Below are 12,888 nucleotides of genomic sequence, written 5' to 3'. Positions count from 1 at the left end.
TATAATAATAATAATAATAATTATTATTATTATTATTATATGCACCACCCAACCAATATGACAAAAATAAATTAATAAAAATGTAAAACCCATAAAACTGCACTATCAAGATGAAATGGCACTTTTATTTGCAGCTATGGTAAGGCCAGAATAATTAGATGACAGGAAATGAATCATCCTCTCTGCGTGGTGAGTTATTAGCAACAGTAAAAAGAAAATCAACATGAACTAAACCTATCAATTAAATGGGAGCGGCGTCTTACAGGCCTATTCACACAGAGCATGAAATTTCCTGCAACAAGATGTTAAAACGACACAATGCACCTCTATACAGCCCAGGAAACCAAACTGAAAAATTTCACTCTGAAATGAAGCAGTATTTAATACTTTAATGTGAATTTTGGCTTTGTAACACCACACTTGATGTGAACAAGCCTTCAATTTAAACCCATGAGAACGTGTCAGTCAACATGACAGCGTGATGCCAAACACCTAGAAGCCTTGCTACCCCGTAAAACACAACATATTGCACATGAACCGGAATAAAAACTTAAAAAATCAATGATGTAAGACCATATGTAAGGGAATGTAACAAATTATTTGAAAAGCAAATCAAAGCTCTCTTATTCCACAGCAGCTATTTAAAAGCCAGCACGTGCATTGTCTCGGCTCTGACAGGATCTTGTTCAAAAGAATGAGAAACTGCTTTTATGATGTGTACAAGTGATTAGATGATGTGGAGGTTGTACAAGTCGTTTTGAGAATTTCATTTCTGATTTGAGAAATGCACCAAAGCGACTGAGAAAAACTGTAAGTGACCCACTGTTGTAATTACAATAAAGTAATCACAGCCGAGTCAGATGAGTACTGCAAATTGACTATGACATTAATTAACATATCACGAGACAATTAGAATGAAAGACAATACAGACTAGCCCTTAACTACTCTATAGACAAACAAAAACACATGTGACACATTCTTTACAGATTTGAGAACAACTGAAAAAGGTCAATCTTTTATAATTAAGTTTTTAATAATTAAGCCTTTTATATAATCTGCCATTTGAACGGTCAAGGTTAGTTTTTGCAGCCTTTTTAAAACGCTGCGGTTCACTAACAATGACTAGTCAGACATAAGAGACTTTCCAGACACTTATTCAACATCTACTTGAGTCATTCCTCTCAAGTTTAGACAATAAATTATCATTCAAAACAATGACTATGTAACTGGCAGACATTAGATCCTAAGGCATACAAAAGAATGATGAAAAGGTTCTCAAAGGAAGTGATTCATTTTATGGTATGACTGTGATCCGCCAAATGTGTTTCATGCATCAGTATTTTAAACAGAAGGGCTGGTTCTGCATTTACAACTCAATCAACCATGATACAGATCAAATACTAACGTTTTCCGTCCTATATAGTGTGCATGGTTCCTAGATGGCACATACTACAGCGAGAATCAAAGTTACGCCTTCTTTCTTTGCGTGAACATTTGGACGGTGTTATGCAAATCTTCCTACACAGTGAAGTAGACATGTGGGGGCGTGTTTAAACGAGGCGTTTTAGGAGGGCTAAACTTTTAAAGAATATCTCTTTGGGTTTGAGACTTTAGTCTTTGCAACTTTAGGGATCTTATCTATTCACGAACAGCTTGTAACACTTCAAAGAGAAAGGAAAACTTGAAATTGCATCATATGACCCCTTTAAACAGTGTTTTTGTCTGTTCTGTGAAAGTCAATGAGGTCCAATGTTGTTTCAGATCCTATTGACTTTCACTGTATGGACAAAAACAACACTCGGATATTCTTCAAAATGTCTTCTTTTGGGTTTCTCAGAAGTCAGTCAGTCATACAGGCTCTGGCGCTTCAAATCGCAAACTCACACTGAAAATGAATGGCTTTAGTTCGCTTCGTCAGTGTGAACTAGGGCTGCACGATTATGACAAAAATCATAATTGTCGTGAGTCATTCCTCTCAAGTTTAGACAATAAATTATCATTCAAAACAATGACTATGTAACTGGCAGACATTAGATCCTAAGGCATACAAAAGAATGATGAAAAGGTTCTCAAAGGAAGTGATTCATTTTATGGTATGACTGTGATCCGCCAAATGTGTTTCATGCATCAGTATTTTAAACAGAAGGGCTGGTTCTGCATTTACAACTCAATCAACCATGATACAGATCAAATACTAACGTTTTCCGTCCTATATAGTGTGCATGGTTCCTAGATGGCACCCCAAAGTATGCATCCATTAAGTATATGCATCCATACAAGCTTTTAGGGCAAATACTGATTTGTTTCATTTTTCAAAGTACATACTTTTTTGGCACATGACTTACACACATTTTCTATAGCTTTTGTATTGTTATTCACTAATAAATTGTATATATAATTACATGTTTCGCAGCGTATATATTACATATTTTTCTTCTTTAAATTATAAAAAAGTAAAAATTTGAATTGTATTATAGCCTAATGTTATACTAAACCTAAAATTAAAATAATGGGAAAAACCCTTACGATAACATGTAGAAAGAAAAAAATGCATCTTAAGCATGCAGAATAACATAAGTGGACTTTGAACGATTAATTGCCGCTTTGAACGATTACGTAATTGTGGCATCCATAATTGTAATCGCGATTAGAAATTCGATTAATTGTGCAGCCCTAGTGTGAACGTCCCTAAGGGCTGCTATGCTGACATACATACCTAAGGTGGTTGACAAATAGAGCAAATAGCCGCTGAACTAGAGGCCAACTTCAGTAGATGTCAGTGAATTATTCACCGCTTTATTCGGCTTGCATTGTACAGCTCATTTTTATTGAGTTTGTATGATGTTCAATGTCTCATGTGTCCAAGCCCATATCTAAAATGGTCATTCTTGAGAAAGTGCTCATGGGATAACTCCATCCACACAACAATAAAGCACCGTCGCCCTGATGCGGTGACATGAAAGAGTGCGGCTGAGCTCACATTCGTCACCAATGCCGTTCTCGTTGACACCTCAGGTGTCACGGTGCAGTCATTTAGCAAGCAGGGAGGACTCTGTGGAATCTTCCAGAAGCGAAACCAGGGTTATCCTACTGATCCAACCCTGACCACTTCAAAGGGATTTTCTGAACCCTTGCCATATGTGATAAAATATAGTGTAAAAAGCTATTTTAAGAGAGGTAATTACCTGTGATAGCTACATGCGAAATACAGCTTAGCTTTGGCTTAATATGCACCCCATTCCCATATTACAGTTTTTCTCAGTCGCTTTGGTGCATTTCTCAAATCATATGAGTAATGAACACTTAAGTACCTGCATGTCTAGGGGCCTGGAACCGGACCCCAGGCGATCTGGGGAAAACTTGGATGCACTTTCACCTTCTTAAACCATTTTATTTGCTTTCATCTCTATCGACTAAAACAATAAAATCATGCTGACTCAGAGCTTAAGACAAAAAGACACATACATAAATCAGCAGGCTGTACTCTAGCATCCTACTCTGACTCTCCAGATAATTAGCTCTACTAATTACTTTGAATATGACTCCTACTTAGACAGATTGCCTATGAGGACACATTTATGACAAAATTAAGAGGTTTCAGACTAAAGGCTTAGGGTGAACAGGAAGTGAGTGATAGTGCAAAGCTCAAATGATCTCATACTAAAATTCAACTTTGCACTTCATCAGCATGGATGTAAAAACCTCTGAAAGCCTCGACTTCGTTTAATTGCTAGATTATAGTGTCTCTTTTTACATAAATAAATAAAAATGTCTTTTTACATAAATCACAAATTGAGGAAAATATTTAATAAATCGTTTCATCAAATAAAAAGGGTTTTAATTTCATCAACAAAACTGTTTTCGTTAATAATCACACCGAACAGTAGATGAACACTGGTCAAAGAAGTATGTGCATTTCTCAAAACAATTCGTACAAACAGCACCACACAATGGATTACCTGCAAAAGCCTGAAGCTTGCCCAAAATCTTTAGTTCATCTCTCAAAAGTAAGTATTTATGTCAATGAACATATCAGTGCCATCAGAATGAAAGGTCCTTGTGTCATTGTTCACAAAAAAGATAGTCAAAATGCTTAGTCATGTTGTCAATATAACAGTGCACTCTGTTAGTATTACCTGATGTAAACTATGGCAACAGTTTGGATGACAGTTACTGTATTAAAGTTTGAACAGTATGCCATATGCTTCTGTATGCCATAGATCCATTTCAAAAGTACAAATTTACACATTACTGTATGTGGGATATTGATTGAAAGAGACTGAGTTTTTCTCAGTCGCTTTGGTGCATTTCTCAAATCATCCTTAATATTTGCAAAGAAGTATGTGCATTTCTCAAACCAATTCATACAAACAGCACGACACAATAGATTACCTGCAAAAGCCTGTAACTTACCCAAAATATTTAGTTAATCTCTCAAAAGTAAGTATTTATGTCAATGAACATATCAGTGCCATCAGAATGAAAAGTCCTTGGGTCATAGTTCACAAAGAAGATAGTCAAAATGCTTAGTCATGTTGTCAGTATAACAGTGCACTTTGTTAGTATTACCTGATGTAAACTATGGCAACAGTTTGGATGACAGTTACTGTATTAAAGTTTGAACAGTATGCCATATGCTTCTGTATGCCATAGATCCATTTCAAAAGTACAAATTTACACATTACTGTATGTGGGATATTGATTGAAAGAGACTGGATAGAATTCCCAGTTACACTTTTACTAGTGGTCTGACCAAAAAACAAACAAAAAAACACATTACAATGTCATTGTGATATAGATAAGGAAAACGAAATATGGGCACAAAGATGAAAATAAAAAATAAGAAAGTCCATTGTCAGAATTTGTAACTCTTGTGTTGTCCTCTGTCTATACAGTATATGCTTTCCAACTGAAAATGTATGAGATGAACTTTTGAGCTATTTCAGAGAAATGGTTTACATTGGTTGATCTACATTCTCTTCATTAAACAGAAGGGCTGGTTCTGCATTTACAACTCAATCAACCATGATACAGATCAAATACTAACGTTTTCCGTCCTATATAGTGTGCATGGTTCCTAGATGGCACCCCAAAGTATGCATCCATTAAGTATATGCATCCATACAAGCTTTTAGGGCAAATACTGATTTGTTTCATTTTTCAAAGTACATACTTTTTTGGCACATGACTTACACACATTTTCTATAGCTTTTGTATTGTTATTCACTAATAAATTGTATATATAATTACATGTTTCGCAGCGTATATATTACATATTTTATAAAATTGCCTAATATATATATATATATATATATATATATATATATATATATTTTAAATGCATAATGCATATGCATATAAATGCATAACCAATGCAACATGCAGTTTTTCATACGATGCATGTGAGCCGAGCTTCAGACACACATCATTCATTTAAAACAGCAGCTTGCGACTAAAATTAGAACTAATGTGCAAGAGGAAAAATGATAATAGGGAAAGTTAATATGCTAATTAGTGAACTAAACTGTAAACAACCTTCAAGTCACTGTGTTAAAATAAAGTGCATGCTTCATGCCTTTAAGAATATGAGTGAAACTTCAAAGCAGCCAAGAATGAAACCAGGCAGAGGCAATTAGTAATGCTCTTTAGCACAACATTAGTCAGGAGCTCAGATATAAATCTCCAACATTCAGGTCATGATATTCTTTAACTTCTCAGAAATGCCACAGCATTTGTCGGCCGAGGAAGATTCGTCCAACCTTAGCTGACAGACAGTGGAAATGGCCAGATTGTGACAGATAAACACAAACAGACTTTCTAAATGTCACACTGCCAGAGGAACAGGGTGCGCAATAGCTTTATCCTGCTCGGTGGCCTGTAACGATGGAACCACTCATGTTGATTGGAGAAGAAACAAAAAGCACCGCTGTGATTGGGCAAAGACAGAGTTCCAACCAAAGCAGATAAAATGTCAGCGGATCTGACAGAGCCGGACTGCATCTCCGTGAAGCGTGGATGCTTCAGAGGTCAGGGAATGCACAGTAGTGATATTTAATCAACCTGACAGCTCTCGGTCTGGAAGTCACTTTCTTTGAAAGAAGGCCTTGTTCAAAAGACAAGCCTTTCTTTAAATGTGACTGGTTTGAGGGAAATCCTTCAACTAAGTCCTACCACTGAGACTGAAGACTTGATGGGGGTTGGTGGTCACGATAATGGGCAGATGACTTGTTGATACACCAGTATCAGTAATATCAAATTCTGTAAATGTGTTAAAATGTTGTTTATATTTAAAAAAACATTTATATAAAAACATTTACATAAATATATAAATAAAGTTCTCTTCAACTTTAAAATAACAAAAAAAAAACTAGTTCAAAATAACACAACAGCATTAGTTTCACTGCTACATGATCTTAGAATGCTCAGGAAGGCAGGCAGGTATAGGGCGCTGCGTTCGCCTCTTTGCTTGAATGATGAGTTCTAAGAGCTCATGGTAATGGCCTGTCTCCAACATCCAAGCCACTATAAATCTTCCCGAGGAAAAATGAAGGAGCAGTCAGGTGGGGAGAGGGCCGTGAGGGTGCATGTGACAGCATGGTTGGCGTTCAGCATGTCTACACACTTCATATGATTAAAGGGCTGAAAGAAGCCAAAAAAAAATCCTTCTGCCTGCATTTTAAACTAATCAAACCATTAGCGATATCAACTCGGGAGAGATTTCTTTCCTTTTTCTTTTTACTGTGGGCCACAGTTAAAGGAGGTTAAGCCAGGCCAGGACCCAAGATGTGCTCAGAAGCTTCTCTAAAATGTAAAAAAGCTCTTTGCTGTTGCACTGTACACATACTATAAAATTCAGTTTTTTTTTTCTTTCATATGTGCTTATATGGGCTCCTTTATATCATTTGGTTCTTTGGTGTCCTATTGGAGTTTCTAAGTGTCTTTTTTTGGAAAGTCATCTAAATTTATCTTGAAAAAAGCTTGCAGAAAATACAGATGTTTGAGAATCACCCTTCAATCTTTTGGTTTACTTTGCTGGATATAGCAAATGATGACAAAATAAACATTTGAAACAAGATAAATGGTCTATGCTTAATTTCATGAAGCATGTGAATAATCGCGATTAATCACAGAAAAGGGATGATTAATCAGATTAAAAATTTTAATCGATTGACAGCCCTAAAATAAATACACAAGTAAACTTGAATTAAGTTACGGGCTAGTCAGAATGTGCAAGTCACGTTGTCGACAACAGTGCATGGACCAAACTTTGAGGGCAAATGGACTCAGGTTCACACCAAAAGCAATAGTGTGAAACCCTCAAGTTATGAGACCATTTGGACTATTGCATCAGTGTCCAAATATGCGTTTGAGTTTGAGCTGCCATGACATGACGTGTGTGTCTTTACTATAATTGTGTGATCAGTTTAGCAAACCTGGGAGAAAACGATAGAGCCACAGAAGTCCCAAGGGCGGAAGAGTGAGACAGATAGAAACACTTATTTCAGCCAGCCACTAAACAGCCTGTCATTCCATACAGCAGCAGAAATAAAAGCAGAAAGGAATAAACATCCGTTGCCTCTTGCTTTCACTGTCTCTGGCTCAGAGGGAGAGAGAGCCAGAGTATAAGCCTTAGAAAGGAAAAAAGGTAGAGCAAAGGGTGAGGGAGGACCTCACAGAGATCAAAACTTTAATTTTTTTTCCAACCATACAGCTGGCAGTGCTACTTTTATGGATACGCACTGAGGGAATGATTATTAACCCACATATTCGACATACTCAGCACTTCACAGTTCACAGGAGATGATGAAATTCACCTGCCGCAAATGCACTTTCGCATGTCTTAAAGGGATAGTTCACCCCAAAATGAAACTTCTGTCATTATTTAATCAACCTCACAACCTGTATGACTGACTTGCTTCTGTGAAACACAAAATAAGAAATTTACAGAGGAATGTTTCAGAATTCACACTGGAAAAAAAAAGAATTTACTTTGAAACAATTTTCACTCAGAAATTGCTGGATTTCACAAATAATTACAAAGAAATGGCATTTAACATGTTGACATAACATTTTGAAGTAGAAAAAAAATTAAATTTTATTTTCTAGTAAAAAAAAATCAAATAATTTTTGTTTTATTTACAACTTATACAAAAAAATATACAGAGTGTTGCTCACATTAAGCTATCAAATTGCTTAGGAAGGCATGGAATTTGGTGAATGCGTCATATGGACTGTTTATCTCTCCTTTTTAAGAATGGCCCCCCTTTCCACTTTTTTGTATAAAGAGCAGAGTGAACATTACTCAAATCATCTCCTTCTGTGTTCCACTGAAGAAATAAAGACATATGGGTTTGGAACGGCATAATAGTGAGTAAATCAACAAATTTTCATGTTTGGGTGAGCTGCATCTTTAAGTAATTGTAAAAGTATACAGTATGCATTTGCATGTGCCTTGAATTTTTGCTCTACATCATAAGAGCCTAAATCCTTCAACTTAATCCACATGAGCTTTCCAAAGAGATCAGTTTAAACCTGCTGCAAAATGAGCAAACACAAAGAAAAGCTATAATAATAGCCTGCATTATTTATTAGTCAAGCTTTAAACATCCCAAGAAATGGTTTATCAGTGAACAGGGAATCCATTATAGAGTCAGCCACACTGTGGCCACATTTTATTAGAGACGTGACTCACTCTTCTTCTCTTTCTCGTTTCATCTTGAGGAACATCATCTCTTCCTTCTTGGATAAATGTGGTCTTTATGTGCGGGGTGTGAATAAGAAAGTCTTAAAAGGCGTGACATTATGTTGTGGCAGAAGTGGCCTGGTGGGTTTGTTTAAATGTGTGTGACGGTCACATTGATAGTCGAGGCATGTTCGGGAGAGGCTGTCGGACTGTTCTCACGACCTCCTCTCCTCCTCAGCCCATTTAATTCACTCAACTAGCTCTAATGAACTGTGTATGTTTGTATCACAGAAAACTATGCATGAATGTTGCCAAAACTGAAAGCATAAACAAAGGCAAATAAACAAGCAGGTTGATGAATGATAAACTTTCTTACCTTTGTCGATGAACCGCAACAAGGAGAAGGACATGCAGGGGAGAGAGAGAAAGAGAAAGAGAGAGAACATTAATGGCAAGTCAAAAATAGAGGCCCAATTTCAAATAATTTTTTTTTTTATTCAGATTTTATGAACTCTGTGACGCAACGAGCAGTTAAAATTGAAAGGAAATGCAGTTGCAACCCATTTTACTAAAATGTAAAGTGACATCTTTGACTGAAACGTGTTCCAATGGTAATTCATTTGTCCTATAAACGTTTTTTTGAATAACTAGCATTATCTCTTTGCAATGATGATCTTTTCATGTCATGGGTGATAAACAATCCAATACCCTTTTGTCTAAACAAATTACACTATTACACAAATTACACAAAACACTAAAAGCCAAGATCCCAATTAACAGTGTTATTAATGTTTTTAAAGATTAAATATAGGTAAAATATATGTACAATTAAATATTCATATGCAACAATATGGATATAGAATTTCTACAACCAAAAATCTCTAATTTAAGTCGATTACCTGTATGAAATAACTGCCACTCATGAATTGTCCATAATATAACCAGGAACATGCATAATAATCAATTTAGCTTTCATTTTGACTTCTAGCATTCTAGGTCCTAATAATGCATTACACAAATGAAAAACAGATTTCTGTAATAAAAGGCAGAAATGGAAATTTCAGGGGAATAATTTCTCAATTTATCACACTGTTCAAATAATGATGACACCACGTACTGCTCTTAATTTGCTTCTTTGTGCTTTATTACTTAATGTTAACTTCAATAATTACTTGGGAAAGTTTGGTCCAAAACTGTTGTTTGTAGGTTTGTGAGTGTCTCCATCTAACCAAATCCACAATAGGACAGACAGGCTTCGGGGATACAGGGAAACATCCTCATTAGACAGGCACGACTGGCCACAGTGGCCTAGGGTTTAACCGAGGAGAGACACCCCTCCCCCCATTTGTAAATCCACCACTAACACCCCTCAAGGACCAGGCAAAGAAATCTCCTAAAATATAGAGCCGACAGCAATGAATGCATGGACAGAGAGAGAGAGTGAGACAGACGGGAAAGCAAGAGTGTGGGTGTAAGTAGTGTTGCTTTCGTCAACGAAAATTATGACTAAATATCGTCGTCAACGAACCTTTATCACGTGACGAAAACGAGACGAAAATGCTGGTCATGTGACGATGACTATAATTAAATGTATAATGCAATATCGTTGACGAATAAAAACGAGACTAAATGTGGTTTACAAAATAAAAACTATGCTAAAATGTCTCTTAATTTTCGTTGACCAAAACGAGACGAAACGAAATGTTATAACGTTATTTCGTCTCGTTTAGTCGCGTTATTATTATTATTTTGCAGTATTTCTGTTTCCTGTGTCTCCCTTCAGGGGCTGCATCAGGTCGCACTGCGCAAACGCAGGTGACGTCACTTCCTCAAGCCCCACTCGAGGCATTATTTAGAAGACGACAAAAAACATAGTTAAGTCTGACACAGAGAAAGGGACCGATGGCCGGCCAGCCGGGGTTCGTCTTTATTTAAATTTATGTGTGTGTACTTCTAACATGTTTGGTTGGTAAAATAAATGTTGTAATTAGTTCACCGCTCAGGATTCACTTTCACGTGGTGTGACGCTCTCCATATTATCCCGCTCTATGTGTGTGTGTGCTCTGCTCAGCTCCACTCGTATACCGTTCATGCTCATCGGAACAGCAAAGTCCACTCAGAAATCAAGTTGACCGGAAACATCGATGTAGTACAGTATTGTTTCTGTCTGCAATAGCCCTACTGTGCTGTAACAAGATGTGGTAAATGGGCAACTCTGGTAACGCTGCTCTCTCATTCACTGATCTGCTAACCGTTATGCTCACGTGTCCTCTGATAATAATAGCTTTCTAGGATTAAACATTATTTGGATAATTGGTAAAAAACAGTTTTCGTCGACTAAAACTAGACTAGACTAAAAAGAGTATGAACGTGACTAAAACTAATAAAAACTAAAATGACAGTTTCACACAAAGACTAGACTAAAACTAAAATTAAAACAGGCCGCCAAAAACAACACTAGGTGTAAGCCAGATTGAACTTATTTTTAAAGATGGCGAAGAACAAAGATGGAAGAGAAGAGAACTAGGGAGGATGACAGAAAGTGAGAATGAAAAAAAGACTCACTGAAACAGGAGGAACCGAGGGAGATGAGTCAGTGAATGTAAGAGACACCATGGTGAGTGAATGAGACCATGTGTTGTTCTGTTTGGTCACTTCTCATGGTAAATACATCTCTCTCTACATTAGACATGAAGAGATTAAGGACACACTTATTACAATTTTGTACATTTTTTTCTACATAAAAATCCTCTAAAATATAAAATGACACTTTAAATGCTGAAAGTAAATTAAGGTCTGACTGATTTTGGTATTTTCATGTTGCGAGCGATAAACGGTACGTCTAAATGGTTGGTACCGAAATACAAAACTATATCATCTAAAAACTAAAAATCTAAACATTTTAAGTAGAGGTCGACCGATTGATTGATTTAACAGATTAATTGGCACAGATAGTTGATTGCTGGAACTATCAGCAAAATTCCATGCCGATAGTTTTGCTGATAGTTGCGACCGTTGCTGGAGCGGCTGACAAGGTCTGCTGTCATTACAGTACGAGCATTAGAGCTTTGTGTTTAAATGCGGTTTAGGGACAGAGATGAATAGATTTATTGCTTGAAAAATTAATAACTAAAGAAAAACAGTAAGTACATTAGTAAGGGGGGGGGGGGGGGAATGATCAGAATTTAAATAATGATTATTTTACAGGCAACTTCCAAAGAAATCAAAATGGAAGAATGTGGTTCACTAGCTTGCACTGCAAAACTAGTGTGCAAAACCAAGTTGGGAAACTTTCGACAACTTTCTTCAAAATCTGATTGGGACCGGCAATTTCAACTAGTGTGTGCTATTTTGTGTGCAATATGCATTAGACTGTCAGTTTCATATGTGAGAGCTTGTTCTTTTGTCAGTCTATAACATATTTATGCTTCTGGGCTGCACACTGCAAACCCAAATATCTGAGTCGCAGGGATCAATTTAAGCCCCAGAGGGCAAAAGCAGTGGGCTAACTTAGAGTAATAAGACTGACAGCACATTCCAAACTCAACTGCAAATAGCCTAGAGTAAACCCGAGTTTAAACCTGCAGTCTGCAAGACCTTTCACCGGTTTGGTGCAGGCACAAATACAGCCTGACACCTTTGATTTAGGAGCTCTTAACTAAATGAAAAAGGTCCATAAAAGACTGACACTTTAACATCAGCTGTGTTTGGAATGGAAGAATAGTTCACTGCTTCCTGCACAGTATGCACTTCACATTCCTGACTATTTTTTATTAAAATGGTATGTGAAACACATTATGAAAAGAACATTTTTTTAAACAGTAGTATGCTTTACTCTCATCACAACCTGATCCACGGACATTAAACTCAGCTAATGTGTATTAAAGGTGCCATAGAATGCATTGATACAATATTTTAAATTGTTCTCTGATATCTACATAGAAGGTATGTGGCTTAGTTAAGGGCAAACAATCTCCAGAAACGGTTTTACATGTCCATTTACAACCCTAGGATTTGTCCCTAGAATGAAATGGTCTGTTTTTACCTTATTTGGAAGGGTCATGAATAATAATGTTGAGCTCTGCTCTGATTGGCTGTTTCACAGTGCGGCTCATTTCAGTAGCTCACACAGCACGTGTGATATATTTCAATACTCTCTCTCGCAGTTATATCCTTGGGTAATTATACTGTATATAAAATGCGG

The 12,888-nt window shown here is 36.7% G+C and overlaps 1 protein-coding gene across 2 annotated transcripts in view; it reads right to left on the bottom strand.

Moving 5' to 3' along the window:
- The window catches only part of LOC107754269 (exostosin-1b), a 91,852-nt gene that overhangs the window by 34,563 nt on the left and 44,401 nt on the right, over positions 1-12,888 (bottom strand). The window contains exon 1 of one of the 2 annotated variants that reach the window (XM_016570652.1): positions 3,313-3,330. The exons of the other annotated variant lie outside the window; for it this stretch is intronic. The gene's annotated coding sequence lies outside the window, so the exon portion shown is untranslated. Of the gene's footprint in view, positions 1-3,312; positions 3,331-12,888 lie in introns of those variants that run through there. 2 annotated transcript variants of the gene reach the window in all.

Source organism: Sinocyclocheilus rhinocerous, unplaced genomic scaffold (assembly GCF_001515625.1).
Source record: "Sinocyclocheilus rhinocerous isolate Xijiao unplaced genomic scaffold, SAMN03320098_v1.1 scaffold262, whole genome shotgun sequence".
Classification (NCBI taxonomy): Eukaryota; Metazoa; Chordata; class Actinopteri; order Cypriniformes; family Cyprinidae; genus Sinocyclocheilus; species Sinocyclocheilus rhinocerous.
The sequence above is the reverse complement of the archived record's forward strand: the minus strand, read 5'-3'. Positions and strand labels throughout refer to the sequence as shown.